Source organism: Oryx dammah, unplaced genomic scaffold, assembly GCF_014754425.2.
Source record: "Oryx dammah isolate SB20612 unplaced genomic scaffold, SCBI_Odam_1.1 HiC_scaffold_24, whole genome shotgun sequence".
In the NCBI taxonomy this organism is placed as follows: Eukaryota; Metazoa; Chordata; class Mammalia; order Artiodactyla; family Bovidae; genus Oryx; species Oryx dammah.
This window is the reverse complement of record NW_024070208.1, coordinates 51,580,377-51,599,620: the sequence shown is the minus strand read 5'-3', so window position 1 is coordinate 51,599,620 and position 19,244 is coordinate 51,580,377.

Genomic DNA, 19,244 nt, shown 5'->3' with positions numbered 1-19,244 from the left:
AAAAGCTTTTTTGGTAAGTAAGTCTGGTTGCATTCATATAACAAATGAAAATTGCTCTGAGAAAAGCAGTTAAAGTCAGATAAATCTATAATCATCCAGTAAAGGTGGACACATTAAAACTGTATTTTCTTTTGCTGAGTGATTGGGAGAAAAAAATTGCCATAACTTATTCTTTTTACTCCAAATGGTTAAAAACAAAATGCTTACTTTACTGGTCTCTGCTTTTGTGCACTGCTGACTGTGCTGATACACGAATTACTTTCCATATATTGATTTTCTGTTGAAATGAGAATCGGCAAGGTGCTCTAAAATGGATGGGCAGGGTCTCAAAGTCTATAAAGTGGTGTGCTGGTACAGATTTGGGGAAACTTCAGTTTTCAGACTGCATGTGCCACTTGGAAGAAAGTGGGTTCCTACTACACACTGGTGTTGATGGTACCTAAAGGTTTTTATGAGTAACCTGGACAGCGACTCTCAACCTGGGAGTTTCTAAGGAGAGGGGACACTACACAGGGACTATGTATCTGTCACCAGTGTGATTGCTCCGGCCATCAAGATGCTGAGTTTGGTCAATTTATAATCCAACACAGCCACAGGTCACCATGATGTAGGGGACATGTTGCTCATCAGCAAAATGAAATCTAGGACCTCTTGGGTCAAGCCCTGGAAGAAAATCTCCAAAGAGGAGTTAGCATCCAGTACCCTAATTGTTCTCATTTATCTAAGAGTCCTCTCACTCTAATTCCTTGTACCATTAGGGGTACACTCAATCCATTAAAAGGACTTTGATTTTCTCAATGAACAGCAGAGATAGACCAAACCTTAAAACAAACAAACAAACAAAAAAACACTTTTTAAAATACCAAGAGTAAACAAAGGTGTAAAACACAGCAACTATAGGCAGAAAATTAGAGCCAATATATATATTAGGATTTTCCTGCTATGGCTAAACTTAGCTTTATTCCTAAAAGAACACTTTTAGCTGGATTCATTTTCTAGCTTCCTGGTTGCATTTCATGTCTTTCTTTCAGAAAAAAAAAAAAAAAAAAAAGCCTTTATTCACCTGGTCTTTTTGCTACAAAGTCAAGAAAGGGTATTTTAACTGATTCATTCGTGAGGCTATCCAATTATTCCTGGTTTTTAACCCAAGGGACAAAACTTTATCCTAAAAGAATAAAGGACAGAAAAGGACACATATTTTTAGGTGAAAATTGGCTCTATGTATAGAAAGTGGCTTGGTCTCTAGAGCCTCAAGCTATGATATTCCCTTAAACCTGTATCAAGTCATATATATCACTTAGTTTCTTTTGGTCAAGAGTGACAGAAACTTGACTTAACTGGCTTAAATTTTGAGGAAATGTATAGGGTTATTTAACAGAAGCAGGGCAGGCATGAGGTTTAGTTAAGCCAGCATCTTGGGGTACCGTAAAGGATCCAGATTCTTTCCTGTTTGTCTGCCGCTCACAATGTATACTTTCTGCTAAAGCTGGATCCTTGATAACCATAGAGGAACTTCTAGTAGCAAATGAAGCTACCTTCTTTTTCAGTCATTTTGGCACAAAAGGGAGAAAGAATTTCTTCCTGGAAATTGGCCTCTGATGTCTCATTGACCTGATTCGAGTCAGGTGCCTATTCCTGAACTGATCTCTGTTTCCTGAAAAATACTATGATTCATTGGCCTAGGCATGGCTTCTTGATGCTTGTATGAATGAATAAATGCCCATGATTGATATAGACTTAGTATCCACTCTGGAGTAGGGTTGATTCTCTACATTACACTGATGATTCCCAGTGAGTAGTGGTAGAATTAACATGAGGCAGTCAGTCATGTGTGTATCTGTCTATAAAAATTAATTATCAACAAAGGATGATCAAGAGGTCACTCCATTATGCTCTATCTTTTTGAATGATAAAATTCTTGGCTTCTTACTTTATTACTTACTCTTTATTGAGGGATTCAGTAAGCATTATAAATGACTGAGACATTGTGGAAATCTCTTTGGTCTAATGTCTTTCTTGGAATTCTGGGATGTTCAAAGATAGTTGGAGAAGAATCAGTTCAGTTAAGTCACTCAATCATGTCTGACTCTTTGCAACCGCATGGACTGCAGCATGCCAAGCTTCCCTGTCCATCACTAACTCATGGAGCTTGCTCAAACTCATGTCTATCAAGTTGGTGATGGCATCCAACCATCTCATCCTCTATCATCCCCTTTTCTTCCTGCCTTCAGTCTTTCCCAGGATCAGGGTCTTTTCCAATGAGTCAGCTCTTCACATCAGGTGGCCGAAGTATGGGAATTTCAGCTTCAGTATCAGTCCTTCCAATGAATATTCAGGATTGATTTCCTTTAGGATGGACTGGTTGCATCTCGTTGCAGTCCAAGGGACTCTCAAGACTCTTTTCCAACACCACAGTTCAAAAGCATCAATTCTTTGGCACTCTGCTCTCTTTATGGTCCAACACTCACATCCATACATGACTACTGGAAAAACCATAGTTTTGCCTATATGGACCTTTGTCGGTAAAATAATGTCTCTTCTTTTTAATATGCTGTCTAGGAGAAGAATAGGGGTTCTATTTTTTCTCTCCTTAGTTTTACATACATGTGTACTTGGACGGGGAGCTCTTCAGCTCTATATGTTCTCTTTCAGCTAATATGTGTGCTTTCTGTTGCATCTTGACCACTTTACCAGATGTTGCACTTCTCAGACCCATGCAGATCTGGCCTTATGAGTTTCTTGGGACAAGAGGATTTTACACAGACGTGAAGTCGATACAGACTGATCAGAGCCTTGGAGCTCTGATGGATGTTGTTCATGCTGGCTGGTCAATAGCCACTGAACAATTCTAGCTGCTGTCAAGGCCTCATCCTCCCTGAACTCCATCAAAGAGGATACTAGCTCTTTGGTGTAAGAACCACTCACAAGAGTGGAGACTAGGTGGTTTACGGGCTCTGTTTCTGAACCAGTGGTGTGTCTCTGTGTTAGCAATAGCCTGGACTTCTGGTTGGAGGCTGAGCCATCTCTGCATCATGACTTGGCTTTGATCTGTGGTCTCTTCACAGTGGAATCTCTTGTCCCAAGTTCCACCTGTCCCCACACAATCTCTTTCTGCCTCCTACACAGACAAATGAATTCTATTTATACCTTGCTTATTACATGTTCCTTCAAATCTAATGTTTATTTCTTGAGTTGTATCTTTCTTTCCTTAAGAGTTTTGTACCTTAAAAGCCAGGAACAGCTCCTACTTTCAGCTCTCTGTTAATACATGCATATTGATTGAACTATCTGTCTAACCCTTTTCTCAGAATCTCACCATTTTCTGTGCCTTTAATTTCAAGTTAGTCTCACTATTTATTCTTCTTTAAAATTACCTGCCCTCAAAGTCCTGAGGATTGAAATATCTTTTATAGGGTGAAGTAATAAATCAATATGATACTGTGGGTCATTTATTTTACATTAATGGCTTTGAGCCAGGTAGACAGTAGATGAGATGACTCTTGGAGAATCTAACTTTCTGGAGGTAAACATCTTATATAAACTTGCTTTAATTTTTAGAGAATTTCTAGAAATCAAAACATTCTATGCCTAATTTGCAAGGATTGTCTAATATGATCAGCTTATTTTTTTATATCAGTAACCTTATTTCTAAGACATTATTGATGAAATTTTAATTCATAACATAATATTTATATATGTAATAATAATATTAACTAGTATTGAGTACTTTGAAAGTTTACAGGGTGCTTTCTTATTTTTTTAGCTCAATTATTTTGAACCTATGATAGCAGATATAAACATTATTTCTATTTTACAGAAAGTTTAAGCAATAAGCTCAAGGTCATGTGTGAAAAGTGATGGAGCTGATATTTAGATAACTACAATCTAACTTCAAAACCTGCACTCTTTCTATTGGACCAAACTACTTGTATTTACCACTGGGAAAGCCCCTCTACTAAAATCTAAATGTTTCCTTAGCCTCTGCTACCTTGGAAAGAATCCATGGACACTAAGAAAACATTTTGATGCATTTGAATAACATAAAAAGTGGTTTTATAATCTCAATGACAAGGAAGAAGGCTAAATGGAATTTTTTTTTTTAATTTTTGAAAAGACACCCACTGCTACATAACATATAGCTTGTTGACTCAAGGAGTGATATAACTCATTTTTGTTACAGGACAACACTATTTCCTTAAACTTATAGACTAATTAGTTTCTTAGCTGCTCCTTCTGAAAAGCAGCTCAATGCCAATTACCTAATTGACACATTGCAGACTTCATTTTCCTAGGTCTATCTTTTATGAGGAGAGAAGGAAATGTTTAAATTTAGTAAGGGAAAAGTAGCCTTTGATACCTAGGACATAGCTTGATACTATCAGCTAGATGTTGGTGTTTTTAAAAGCCAGCCTTAGGAAATTCACAGTCAGACCTTGTTGTCTATTTCACAAAGTATCAGCATTGCGCAAAGCCTCTCTGTGACCAATAAATGATAGGAGGCACAGAAAGAGACCTCTCTGTAATGTCTACACACAAACAAACCAGGATTATGTACCAACCACAAAACCCCACACAATCCCCAATCTTGCATAATATGAGCAACTGCTGCTTCTTTCCTGACCCCAGCTTCACTCTACACTCCCTTTCTTCCCTAGAAGATAGGTTCTAGAATTTCTCCTTTTTCCTAAAACAATTGCTTTGCTTCCTGAAACTTCCCCAAAGTCACCTAACCCAAGTCTGATACCTGCAGTAAGTTCTTTCTAATATCCTCTTATTGAGACACCCCATGGTTCTTGTGTACGTCTTCCTTATTACAACAAGCTATAAATCCAGCTTGTTTAAATACAGAGGTGTTCCTCCTGATAGTTTTTAGCTGGAGGCCATTGACAAAGTTTAGTTATTCAGTAAGAAGAAAGATTTAAGTAAAGTGTATTCCATTAATCTCTTTAGTAACACATTTTATTACCTCAGGGAAATCTCCTGGGGGTAATAGAAGGTTATTTGTGGTTGTTCTTATAAGAATAGTTTTTGGATTATCAATATGATCTCCATAGACACCATTCCCGCCCAGTTATTGACAGTTATTTAGAATTTGCACCTTAATGCAAGATCAGTATTGAAGATTTTGGATAGTTCTTATGTCCATGTGCAGTGGGTAAACCAGAGATATACCTTGAAGCTATTTTTAGTAGTCCACTTACTATTATTCCAGGAGATAGTGGAGGACAGGGAAAGTTGGCATGCTATAGTCCATGGGGTTGCAGAGAGACATGACTGAGCGGCTGAACAACAACTAGCTGGGTGACTTTGGAAAAGGTGTTTGTTTAACTATTTGTGAGATGGAGATAATGATAGTGTCAAATTCACAGGGATGTTGTGAGGAGTGAGTGAAATAATTAGTCATGTATTAATCACTCAATGTATTTTAGCAATTATAATAATTTTCACTATTGTCATGACTTAGGAGTGGTATGTTAGTTTGCTCAGGTTGACATAAAACAATACCACAGACTGGGTGGCTTAAACAACAGAAATTTACTTCTCAGTCTGGAGACTGAAAGTCTAAGATTAACATGCCAACACAGTTGAGTTCTGGTGAGAATCCTCTTCCTGGCTTTCTTCTTGCTGAGTCCTCACATTGGGGCTGGCGAGGCAGAGGGATTGAGAGAGGTGAGGAAGGAGGGAGGGGAAATAAGAATGAGCACAAGCTCTCTGGTCTCTTCTTAAAAGGGCACTAATCCTATCATGAAGGTCCTAGCCTCATGACGTCACCTAAACCTATTTATCTTCCAAAGGCCCATCTCCAAATACAATCACAATGGGGGTTAGGCCACCAGCATATGAATTTTGGGGGTACATAATTCAGTCCACTGCTAGTGGTCTTGTCTTTTAACTCATGAAAGAGCTGCAAAATAACTATATTAAAACCTAAATAATAATTTCTGGTGGTCAATTCCCTCAATATTGATTTAGGGTTAATCATTTGCCATAGTAAATTCTGTAGGATATATCAAACATTTATGTGGTTCAAAGTTATGCTTTCTATGAGTCCTTGATGGAAAATTTTCATGACCTTTCCCATCTGTGCCTCCTCCATCCTCTCTGGATTGAGGAAGAGTGGCTTTCTATTAGGACTGAAGCACTTATCAGACTTCTCAGCTTTAGTTAAAGAGTGGCAGTTCCACCCACAGATGGGCTGAGTCAGAAAAAAAGTGGCTCTGGATTTAACTGAAAAGATAGAATATTGAAATCTAGGTACTCATGGGGTATTATCTCAAACTCTCTGCCACTTTTACTGCTTATTAAAAGCTCAGTTTAAAGAACTAATACTTACATATTGTGATCCATTTATTCCTCCGTGCTTTCTAAAATCCATGCTAAATTCAAGTCAGAGCTGAGGATAGCTGAGTAGCTGTGTTGTATTATTTTGGCTCCTGTAGGATTGCTTTTACAAATTGGATTTAGTGATTGTGCATTAGCCTGCATTAGATGTCTCAAACTAAGATCTTTTGATTTTGATACTTACTGCTAAATCTGGTAAATAGCAGAGTGTCTAGAAAAATAGTTAAGTGTTCAGTGAATGAATGAGGAAACAAATATATAAATGATTACATGGGTATTTGGTATTCATTACTATTCATTACCACTGGTTCAATCCCTGGGTTGGGAAGAACCCTTGGAGGAGGACATGGTAACCCACTCCAGTTTTCTTGCCTGGAGAATCCCATGGACAGAGCAGCCTGGCAGGCTACAGTCCATAAGGTCACACAGTTCAGTTCAGTCACTCAGTCGTGTCTGACTCTTTGTGACCCCATGAATCACAGCACGCCAGGCCTCCCTGTCCATCACCATCTCCCGGAGTTCACTCAGACTCACGTCCATCGAGTCCATGATGCCATCCAGCCATCTCATCCTCTGTCGTCCCCTTCTCCTCCTGCCCCCAATCCCTCCCAGCATCACAGTCTTTTCCAATGAGTCAACTCTTCGCATGAGGTGGTAAAAGTACTGGAGCTTCAGCTTTATCATCATTCCTTCCAAAGAAATCCCAGGGCTGATCTCCTTCAGAATGGACTGGTTGGATCTCCTTGCAGTCCGAGGGACTCTCAAGAGTCTTCTCCAACACCACACTTCAAAAGCATCAATTCTTCGGCGCTCAGCCTTCTTCACAGTCCAACTCTCACATCCATACATGACCATTGGAAAAACCATAGCCTTGACTAGACGGGCCTTAGTCGGCAAAGTAATGTCTCTGCTTTTGAATATACTGTCTAGGTTGCTCATAACTTTTCTTCCAAGGAGTAAGTGTCTTTTAATTTCATGGTTGCAGTCACCATCAGCAGTGATTTTGGAGCCCCCCAAAATAAAGTCTGACACTGTTTCCACTGTTTCCCCATCTATTTCCCATGAAGTGATGGGACCAGATGCCATGATCTTCGTTTTCTGAATGTTGAGATTTAAGCCAACTTTTTCACTCTCCTCTTTCATTTTCATCAAGAGGCCTTTCAGCTCCTCTTCACTTTCTGCCATAAGGGTGGTGTCATCTGCATATCTGAGGTTATTGATATTTCTCCTGGCAATCTTGATTCCAGCTTGTGTTTCTTCCAGCCCAGTGTTTCTCATGTACTCTGCATAGAAGTTAAATAAGCAAGGTGACAATATACAGCCTTGATGTACTCCTTTTCCTATTTGGAACCAGTCTGTTGTTCCATGTCCAGTTCTAACTGTTGCTTCCTGACCTGCATACAGATTCCTCAAGAGGCAGGTCAGGTGGTCTGGTATTCCCATCTCTTTCAGAATTTTCCACAGTTTCTTGTGATCCACACAGTCAAAGGCTTTGGCATAGTCAATAAAGCAGAAATAGATGTTTTTCTGGAACTCTCTTGCTTTTTCCATGATCCAGCAGATGTTGGCAATTTGATCTCTGGTTCCTCTGCCTTTTCTAACACCAGCTTGAACATCAGGGAGTTCACGGTTCATGTATTGCTGAAGCCTGGCTTGGAGAATTGTGAGCATTACTTTACTACCATGTGAGATGAGTGCAATTGTGTGGTAGTTTGAGCATTCTTTGGCATTGCCTTTCTTTGGAACTGGAATGAAAACTGACCTTTTCCAGTCCTGTGGCCACTGCTGAGTTTTCCAAATTTGCTGGCATATTGAGTGCAGCACTTTCACAGCATCATCTTTCAGGATTTGAAAGAGCTCAACTGGAATTCCATCACCTCCACTAACTTTGTTCATAGTGATGCTTTCTAAGGCTCCCTTGACTTCACATTCCAAGATGTCTGGCTCTAGATTAGGATCAAATCATCATGATTATCTGGGTTGTGAAGCTCTTTTTTGTACAGTTCTTCTGTGTATTCTTGCCACCTCTTCTTAATATCTTCTGCTTCTGTTAGGTCCATACCATTTCTGTCCTTTATGGAGCCCATCTTTGCATGAAATGTTACCTTGGTATCTCTAATTTTCTTGAAGAGATCTCTAGTCTTTCCCATTCTGTTGTTTTCCCCTATTTCTTTGCTTTGATCACTGAGGAAGGCTTTCTTATCTCTTCTTGCTATTCTTTGGAACTCTGCATTCAGATGCTTATATCTTTCCTTTTCTCCTTTGCTTTTCACCTCTCTTCTTTTCACAGATATTTGTAAGGCCTCCTTAGACAGCCATTTTGCTCTTTTGCATTTCTTTTCCATGGGGATGGTCTTGATCCCTGTCTCCTGTACAATGTCAGAATCCTCATTCCATAGTTCATCAGGCACTTTATCTATCAGATCTAGGCCCTTAAGTCTATTTCTCACTTCCACTGTATAATCATAAGGGATTTGATTTAGGTCATACCTGAATGGTCTAGCAGCTTTCCCTACTTTCTTCAGTTTCAGTCTGAATTTGATAATAAGGAGTTCATGATCTGAGCCACAGTCAGCTCCTGGTCTTGTTTTTGTTGACTGTATAGAGCTTCTCCATCTTTGGCTGCAAAGAATAGAATCAATCTGATTTCGGTGTTGACCATCTGGTGATGTCCATGTGTAGAGTCTTCTTTTGTGCTGTTGGAAGAGGGTGTTTGCTATGACCAGTGCATTTTCTTGGCAAAACTCTATTTGTCTTTGCCCTGCTTCATTCCTCATTCCAAGGCCAAATTTGCCTGTTACTCCAGGTGTTTCTTGACTTCCTACTTTGCATTCCAGTCCCCTATAATGAAAAGGACATCTTTTTTGGGTGTTAGTTCTAAGGTCTTGTAGGTCTTCATAAAACCATTCAACTTAAGTTTCTTCAGCGTTGCTGGTTGGGGCATAGACTTGGAAAACTGTGATATTGAATGGTTTGCCTTGGAAATGAACAGAGATCATTCTGTCGTTTTTGAGATTGCATCCAAGTACTGCATTTCAGACTCTTTTGTTGACCATGATGGCTACTCCATTTCTTCTGAGGGATTCCTGCCCGCAGTAGTAGATATAATGGTCATCTGAGTTAAATTCACCCATTCCAGTCCATTTTAGTTCGCTGATTCCTAGAATGTCGACCAGAGTTAGACACAACTAAAATGACTTAGCACACGTGCACGCTATACTCATTACACAACATTCATTTAATTTGGAGAAATTTCTCATGGAATTTAGTACCAAGACTAGAGGCATTTTACAAGTATTTTAGGAGCTTTTTTTTTTTTTAAATTAGCTTATAGTAAAAATAACTTTTTGGGGAACATAGTCAGTAGAATGTACAGTCAGTAGGTATACAGTAGAATTTTAACATATATCTACTTTCAGGTAGCCATCACAACAATAGGATACAGAACAGTTTAATCATCCACAAAAAAATTCCCCTGTGCTTTCATTTTTGTCGGGCTTCCCTAGTGGCTCAGATGGTAAACAATCTGCCTGCAATGTAGAAGACCTGGGTTCGATCCCTGGGTTGGGAAGATCCCCTGGAGGAGGGAATGACAACCCACTCCAGTAGCCACGGAAAACCCCATGGGCAAAGAAGCCTGAGGGGCTACAGTCACGAACAATCACAAAGAGCGGTCACAAAGAGTCAGACACTGCTGAGCAACTAACACTTTCATTTCATTTTGTAGTCAGACTTCCCCCTCCTCCTAACCCGTAGTCACTGATTTATTGCCAATCACTACAGTCTTGTCTTTTTGACAATATCATAAATATAGAATCATACGGTATGTAACCTTATAAGACTGGCTTCTTTCATCTAGCAGAATGCCTTTGAGATCATCCAAGATACTGTATCATTATTTCTTTTTATTACTGGGTAGTATTCCATCATATGAATGTAACATTATCTTCTCACCCACTGAAAGGTGTTTGGGTTATTTCAAATTTTAGTTATCATAAATAAAGTTGTTATGATCATCCATGTGCTATTTTGTGTGTGTGTGTGTTAGTTTTTGTTACTCAGGGGAAATAACTAGAAGTAAGAATGTGGGATCATATGGTAAGTGTACGTTCAACTTTGTAATGCCTTCCCCAGTGGCACAGTGTAAAGAATCCACCCACCAATGCAGGAGACACAAGAGACATGGGTTTATTTCTTGGGTCTGAAAGATCTCCTGGAATAGGAAATGGCAACCGACTCCAGTATTCTTGCCTGGAAAGTTCCATGGACAAAGGAGCTGGCAGGCTATAGTCCATGGGGTTGTAAAGAGTCGGAAGTGATCAAGCACACACATAAGTATGCAATAAACTGCCAAACTGCTTTCTAGAGCAGTTGTACTGTTTTACATTCTCACCTGGCATGAGCGAGAGTTCTGGTTGCTCTGCATGCTTGCCGACACTAGTGTCCATAATTGTTTTGGACATTCTAATAGATATGCTATAGTATCTCATCAGAGCTTTAATTTGCATTTCCCTAATGGCCGATGGTATTGTATATCTTTTCAGATGCTTAATTGCCTTCTGTATATACTCTTGTGAAGTGTTCAAAACTCTTGCTCACTTTTTAAAGACTCAGTTATTTTCTTACTGTTGAGTTTTGAGATTTCTTTGTGTATTTTAGCTAAAAGTTCCTCGTTGAACATGTGGTTTGCAAGTACTCTCTCTCAGTCATTCTGTCTCTTAACAATGTCTTTCACAGAATAAACTCAGGTCTAATTTAAGATCTGATTAAGTCAGATTTGTTAATATTTAAAATTAATTTATTATTTTGTATTATATCCTTGAATTTTGCCTATTTTTTGCCTTCACCACAGGAAATGTTTGTCATATATTTTCTCCTGTTTGTCTCTGAAGGTTTCATAATTTTGCATCTCTATTTAGGTCTGAGATTCATTTTCAGTTAATTTTTGCATAAGGTTTAGGATCTTTTTCTTTCTTTTTATTTGCTTATGGAAGACCAATTGCTCTGTATCAGTTGAAAAGGCTATTTCTTTATTAAGTAGCTTTGACTATGAACTGGTAGTATTTACTGTATTTGTGTGAATCTACTACTGCACTGTCTATTCTGTTCTGTTAATCTATGTGTCTATACTTTTTCCAATATTATACTGTCTTGATACAATACTTTATTATTTTTTTTAAACTTGCTATCTGGGTTCAAAAACAAAATGGAAATGACAGAGGAAAGATTCACTGAACTTGAAAATAGATTAATATAATTTATCCAATCTGAAGAATACAGAGGAACATTGTTCTTTTTTAATGAACAGAGCTTCGGGGAACTATGAAAAAATACCAGAAGATCTAATTTATATCATTGGAAGCCAAGAATAAAAGAAAAGAGCATAAGACAGACAAAATATTTGAAAAAATGGATGAACACTTCCTAAGTTTGATGGAATACACAAAGTGCCGTGAATCTTAAATACAGTAAATATGAAGTAGCTATGTATCAAGATGTAGTAGATGTATTATAATCAAATGACTGGAAACTAAACACAAAGAAAATATCTTGAAAACATCAAGAGAAAAATGATACAATATACAAAAACAATGATTTTAATTACTATGTATTTCTCACTAGAAACCATAGAGACCAGGAGAAAGCAGAACAGCATTTGTAGAATACTCCACCCAACAATAGCAGAATACACATTATTTTCAAATATCCACAGATATACCAAGATAGAACATATCCTAGACCATTAAAAAAATCAACAAATGTAAAAATTTAATTCCAGAAAATGAATCTTCAGGTTTAAATGGTTGCACTGGTAAATTCTATCAAACATTTTAAAAAGAAATAAGACCAACTCTGCACAATCTTTTCCAGATAACATAGGAAAAAGAAATACCTCCAAGTCATTTTATATAGTCAGCATTACTCTCATACCATAACCCAAGACTGAACAAGGAAGATAACCACAGAACGAACCACAAATGCAAAAACCTTTAACAAAGTATCAGCAACAAACCCAGCAATATATAAAAAGTGTGACCTATCACAACAAACACAAATCTGATTTAATATATAAAAATCTGTCAATGTATCTGCCATTATTTTAACACTCTAAAGAAGAAAAGTCACATGATTATATCAACTGATGCGGAGACAACCTTTGACAAGACTCAGAATCTACTCACGATAAAAACTCTCACTAACCTTTCTCAGCTTGATATAAGGTATCTACAACCCACAGTTAAGATCACACTGAAGAGCGAAAGACTGAATATTTTCCTCCTAAGATAAGAAACAACACAGAAAGTCCATCTCACCTCTCCAATTGAAAATTGTAGTGGAATTCTTAGTTGGAACAATAAGGCAAGAACAACAACAAAATGCATACACATGGGAAAGGGAGAAATAAAAGTTTCTTTTTTGATAGATGGGATGATTGTCTGCTTAGAAAATCCCATATAATCCACGATAAATCTCTAAGACAACTTAATTTGGCAAGAATACAGGATGCAAAGTCAATACACCAAAATCAATTATATCACCAATGAACAATTAAAAACTGAAAAAATTTAAAAATACCATTTATACTAGTTCCAAAAGATAAAATATAGGTATATATCTAAACAAACACATGCAGAACTAATATGATGAAAACTACAAAATGTTGATGAAAGAAGACCTTGATAAATGGAGTCACCTCACTTTTGGGGATTTAAAGATACAGTATTACTAAGATGCTAATTCTTCCTGATCTATAGATTTAACTCAAGCTCAGTCATGTCTGACTCTTTGTGACCCCATGGACTGCAGCATGCCAGGCTTCCCTGTCCATCGCCAACTTATGGAGCTTGCTCAAATTCATGTCCATCTAGTCGATGATGCCATCCAACCATCTTATCCTCTGTCATCCCCTTCTCCTCCTGCCTTCAATCTATCCCAACATCAGAGTCTTTTGCAATGAGTCAGTTCTTTGCATCAGGTGGCTAAACTATTGGAATTTCAGCTTCAGAATCAGTCCTTCCAATGAATATTCAGGACTGACTTCCTTTAGGATTGCCTGGTTTGGTCTCCTTTCAGTCCAAGGGACTTTCTACAGTCTTCTCCAACACCACAGTTCAAAAGCATCAATTCTTCAGGGCTCAACTTTCTTTATAGTCCAACTCTCATGTCCATATATGAATACTGGAAAAACCATAGCTTTGACTAGACAGATCTTTGTTGGCAAAGTAATGTCTCTGCTTTTTAATATGCTGTCTAGGTTGATCATATCTTTTCTTCCAAGAAGCAAGCATCTTTTAATTTCATGGCTGCAGCCAACATCTGCAGTGGTTTTGGAGCCCAAGAAAATAAAGTCTGCCACTATTTCCATTGTTTCCCCATCTATTTGCCATGAAGTGATGGGACTGGATGCCATGATCTTAGTTTTTTGCAAAGTCTACAGGATTTTCAGTAAATACAGAAAACTAATTCTAAAATTTATATGAAAGGCAAAGGCATTGAAATAAGTCAATTCTCAGAATAAGAATAAAGTGGGAGTCATCTCACCACTCAATTTTAAGTCTTACAATAAAGTTTTTTGGTCAGGTCTTATGGAAAAGACCAAACGAAAATTTTGCTCAACCAATATTTTCTTTTTCCATATGAGTTAAGATTTTCCTGATTTTTCATATACTGAGTTAATTTGGATTGTATTCTGGTCATTTAAACATTATGAAACTGTGCATATTGTTTAAATCCAACGGAGAGTGTTGATATTTCTCTTTCTACAGGCAATCAGTTGTTAGGTTCAGCCTGCGCATTTCCACCAATCCTTGGTTGGCTGTGGTTTCAGTGTTCCTTCATTTTCAAAGCATTCTCAGTGTTATTCAGATTTGTTTCATGTGTGTATCACCCAGTGGCCAGTGCTGGGACCAGGGCACTGGTCTGTCCTGGGTGGTGTTCTGTACCTTGGTTCAGTTTTCAAAGTCCTTATTATGCTGTTTAGCTTTATTTCCACACATGTGTGGTCAAAGTGAGTCCCAGTGGTCATATACTAATTTATGGGATCAGTTTCCTGAGTACTTCCCTCTCAGTGGTGTCCCTTTTACTTTCCAATTCTTTGGAGATAACTCTTATCAATCTTTGTTCCAGAAACTTAAAGACTTTACTCACTTCACATTGCCATGTATTCTGATGACTGTGCCCACTCTGGGGCCAAGAGGAGATAGGACCAAAAGAGAGCAAACGCATGAAGGGCTCACCTGTTCTCTTGAGATCAAAGCTCCTACAGTCATGGAAGAAGTTTCCCCTTCTAGAAGGTTTTAGGGGTCTGCTGTTCCGGGTGCTGCTGCTGTTGGGGCTAACAGATTTCTTTCTCATTCTTTGATCCCCAGTCATGGGCTTCTTCTGGGTCTACCCCAGTCATCATTAATGCCCTTACCTCTGTTTCTTCTAAGTCCTGGCTGGAGCTACTGCAGAAAAACTTACCAACAGTTCAACAGTACTTTGAATTTTGATCTGCTTTCCTGATATACCTGCTACATTTCAGTGTCTTCAAAGGGCTCTTCCTTGTATTCAGTCCAAATTTTATGATTTTATGACTGCATTCATATGGCAGAGATGGAGTGATGAGTGCTTAGTCCATATTACCTGAGACAAAAACCTTGTTTGGTTTGCTTTTATATTCTGAACATAGGAGCTCGTGTAACTTACAGTTTATCTCTCACTGCCATTCAGAAATTTTAGACCAAAATTTTGGCTTTCCTCGTGGCTCTGATGGCAAAGAATCCACCTGCAATGTAGGAGACCTGGGTTCCATCACTGGGTTAGGAAGATCCTCTGGGGAAATGAATGGCTACCCACTTCAGTATTCTTGCCTGGAGAATTCCATGGACAAATGAGCCTGGTGGTCTACAGTCCATAGGGTCACAAAGAGTCGGACATGATTGAGTGACTGACACTTTTTAGCTGACCTATGCCCACACCCACAGCCCAAGATACTCTGTGGTATTTTGAACCTTTAGCCATTATGTCATATCCCAGAGATTCGAGAAAGGTCTAGGAAATCTAGGTAAACATCATCTCCTAAACCTTAATATTTCTCTGTGCTGCACCCTTGGATCTTGTGTGCATTTGTGTGTGTATATGTGTGTGTTTGTGTTTTATGCTCTGTAGAATCTTATGATCTAGCTAAAGTGAAAGGAAGACGTTTATAAAACAAATGTGATTCATTCTTGGAAGACTATTCACAATTTTCTGAATGTAAAATGCTCTTTAATGCTTTCAAGCTAATGCCCACAGTATTATTTGTACCTAAAATGCTTTAGCATCCTTTTATAACTGGAAAATTCCTAGTCATTCACAAAAGCCTTTGGCATGTGTTTTTCTCTCTCAGCCTCTTTAATAGATCTGCTGCAAGCAAAACTGGTTGTTTTTTATGCTTCAAGGACACTTCATTCACATACTAATATTTTGACATTTGTGGTAAGTTGCATTATTGTTTCCAGTTGTCTGCTCCTTCTTAAGAGTGGGTTTCCCTTGTGGCTCAGACAGTAAAGAATCTGCCTAGGTTTGATCCCTGGGTCAAGTTCCCCTGGAGAAGGGCATGGCTACACATGCCAATAGTCTTGCCTGGAGAACTCCATGGACAGAGGAGGCTGGTGGGGTCACAAAGAGTTGGACTCGAATATGTGACTAACACTTTCACTTTCACTCCTCTTAAGCATATAACACACCCCACCCTTGCCATGATGCCAAGTAGATGGTATTTTTCTATTCCATAGACAGGATGGGCTGTGTGACTTTCCTTGACTGAGAGAATATGAGTGGACATGTGTCCTTTCCAGCAGTAATTTATACATGTTGTATGATTTAGTTCAGCCTTTTGCTCTTGCTGTCTACCATGAGAATGAGATTTCTAGCTGGTGGGGGGTGGGGGGAAGTCACACTTTCATCCAGTGTCCAGAATCAGAAGACACATGGAGCAGAGATAAGCAGAGTCCAGATGACCTGCAGACCAATAAGTGAGAATTGCGTGATTTTTTTTTTAAGTAAGCCACTGGGATTTTCAGGTTTATTGTTATTATTATTATTATTATTGCAAAATCTGATTGAGAGACTGTCTGAATCTCCAGCTGGACTGGGCCGAGTTTAAAATAGGAGAGGTACTTGTGGAAGGTTGTTGAGGACAAAAGACCAAGGAAGATAATGGGACTAAAGATTTCACACACAGGAGTCCCCGGGGCCTCCAGCACTTCCAGCCTGAGCCTCCTGGGGTAAATTCAGACCAAATGGACCATGAATGGATTGCCCCAGTCTGAGTATATACTTTGGAATGGCACTGGTTTTCTGATCCTGTTTGAGTCCAGGGGTAGCCCAGTATGGTTCACAAAGGCATATATATGATTCATACCTCAGTGGGATTCACTTTAGGAATTGGATGGTTTAAATTAACTCCAATACTGATAAACTGGATAACAAGTCACTAATTACTTTTCTAATCTCATTTTTTAAATCATCCATAAAAATGAAGGAGCATAAGGGTAGATAAGAGTTAGTTTAGCCATTTTCAAAGTCCCTTTTTAGTCATCTTTTTTTCTTTGATCTTTGTTTCAACATTTTTACCTTAGTTCTTTGTATGCCTGTGTAGTTTAGATGTACCCATAGAAGGGACAAAGTTTTGGCGTAAAAATACCATTTCAATTATTTGGGATTCTATTAAAGTAAATAACTGCAGGTTGCATCACTAAACAGGGAAGGGGGCTCAGTTACTCAGTTGTGTCTGACTTTTTGTGACTCTTTAAACTGTAGCCTGCCAGGCTCTGCTGTCTATGGGATATTTTTTCAGGTAAGAACACTCGAGTGGGTTGCCATTTCCTTCTCCAGGGGATCTTTGTGAATCCGTGTCTCCTGCGTCTCCTGCATTGCAGGTGGATTCTTTACCGACCGACACATCAGGGAAGCCCATCACTAAACAGAATCATCAACAAAGCAACCATGTTTAGTGCCATTCAGGTTGGGAGTATGTAGGCTTTGGTAACCCACTCCAGTACTTTCGCCTGGAGAATCCCATGGAGGGAGGAGCCTGGTAGGCTACAGTCCATGGGGTCGCAAAGAGTCGGACACGATTGAGCGACTTTACTTACTTACTTAGGCTTTCCTGAGCATCTCAGTGTATTGCCTTCTCAGATTGCTCTCCAACTCTGCTTTAAACCCACTCTCAACTCCTAACCCTATGGCTTTGCTCTGAGCCTGTGCTGCACTGTGCTTAGTTGCTCAGTCATGTACAACTCTTTGCAACCCCATGGACTGTAGCCCTCTAGGTTCTTCTATCCATGGGGATTCTCCAGGTAAGAATACTGGAGTGGTTGCCATGCCCTCCTCCAGGGGATTTTTCCAAAATGATCAAAACCAGTGATCAAACCCAGATCTCCCACATTGCAGATCAGCTTTTTTTTTTTTTTTTGTTTAACCATCTGAGCCACCAGAGAAGCCCATGAATACTGAAATGGGCAGCCTATGTCTTCTCCAGGGGATCCTCCTGACTCAGGAATCAAACCGGGATCTCCTGCATTACAGGTGGATTACCAGGCAAGCCCTTGCCCTGGCAAAGACAAAGAGAGACTTGCTCTTCTTAACTGTCCCTGGTGTTTCTACTCAGAAAGGAAGGTCTTTCATTTAGATCTTTAATCCATTTTGAGTTTATCTTTGTGTGCGGTGTTAGAAAGTGATCTAGTTTCATTCGTTTACAAGTGGTTGACCAGTTTTCCCAGCACCACTTGTTAAAGAGATTGTCTTTACTCCATTGTATATTCTTGCCTCCTTTATCAAAGATAAGGTGTCCATATGTATGTGGATTTATCTCTGGGCTTTCTATTTTGTTCCATTGATCTATATGTCTGTCTTTGTGCCAATACCATACTGTCTTGATGACTGTGGCTTTGTAGTAGAGCCTGAAGTCAGGCAAATTGATTCCTCCAGTTCCATTCTTCTTTCTCAAGATTGCTTTGGCTATTCGTGGTTTTTTGTATTTTCATACAAATCTTGAAATTATTTGTTCTAGTTCTGTGAAAAATATCGCCGGTATCTTGATAGGGATTGCATTGAATTTGTAAATTGCTTTGGGTAATATACTCATTTTCACTATATTGATTCTTCCGATCCATGAGCGTGGTATATTTCTCCATCTATTAGTGTCCTCTTTGATTTCTTTCATCAGTGTTTTATAGTTTTCTATATATAGGTCTTTAGTTTCTTTAGGTAGATATATTCCTAAGTATTTTATTCTTTTTGTTGCAATGGTGAATGGAATTGTTTCCTTAATTTCTTCTTCTACTTTCTCATTATTAGTGTATAGGAATGCAAGGGATTTCTGTGTGTTGATTTTATATCCTGCAACTTTACTATATTCATTAATTAGCTCTAGTAATTTTCTGGTAGAGTCTTTAGTGTTTTCTATGTAGAGGATCACGTCATCTGCAAACAGTGAGAGTTTTACTTCTTCTTTTCCAATTTGGATTCCTTTTATTTCTTTTTCTGCTCTGATTGCTGTGGCTAAAACTTCCAGAACTATGTTGAATAGTAGTGGTGAAAGTGGGCACCCTTGTCTTGTTCCTGACTTAAGGGGAAATGCTTTCAATTTTTCACCATTGAGGATAATGTTTGCTGTGGGTTTGTCATATATAGCTTTTATTATATTGAGGTATGTTCCTTCTATTCCTGCTTTCTGGAGAGTTTTTATCATAAATGGATGTTGAATTTTGTCAAAGGCCTTCTCTGCATCTATTGAGATAATCATATGGTTTTTATTTTTCAATTTGTTAATGTGGTGAATTACATTGATTGATTTGCGGATGTTGAAGAATCCTTGCATCCCTGGGATAAAGCCCACTTGGTCATGGTGTACGATCTTGACCAGAAACTATAAA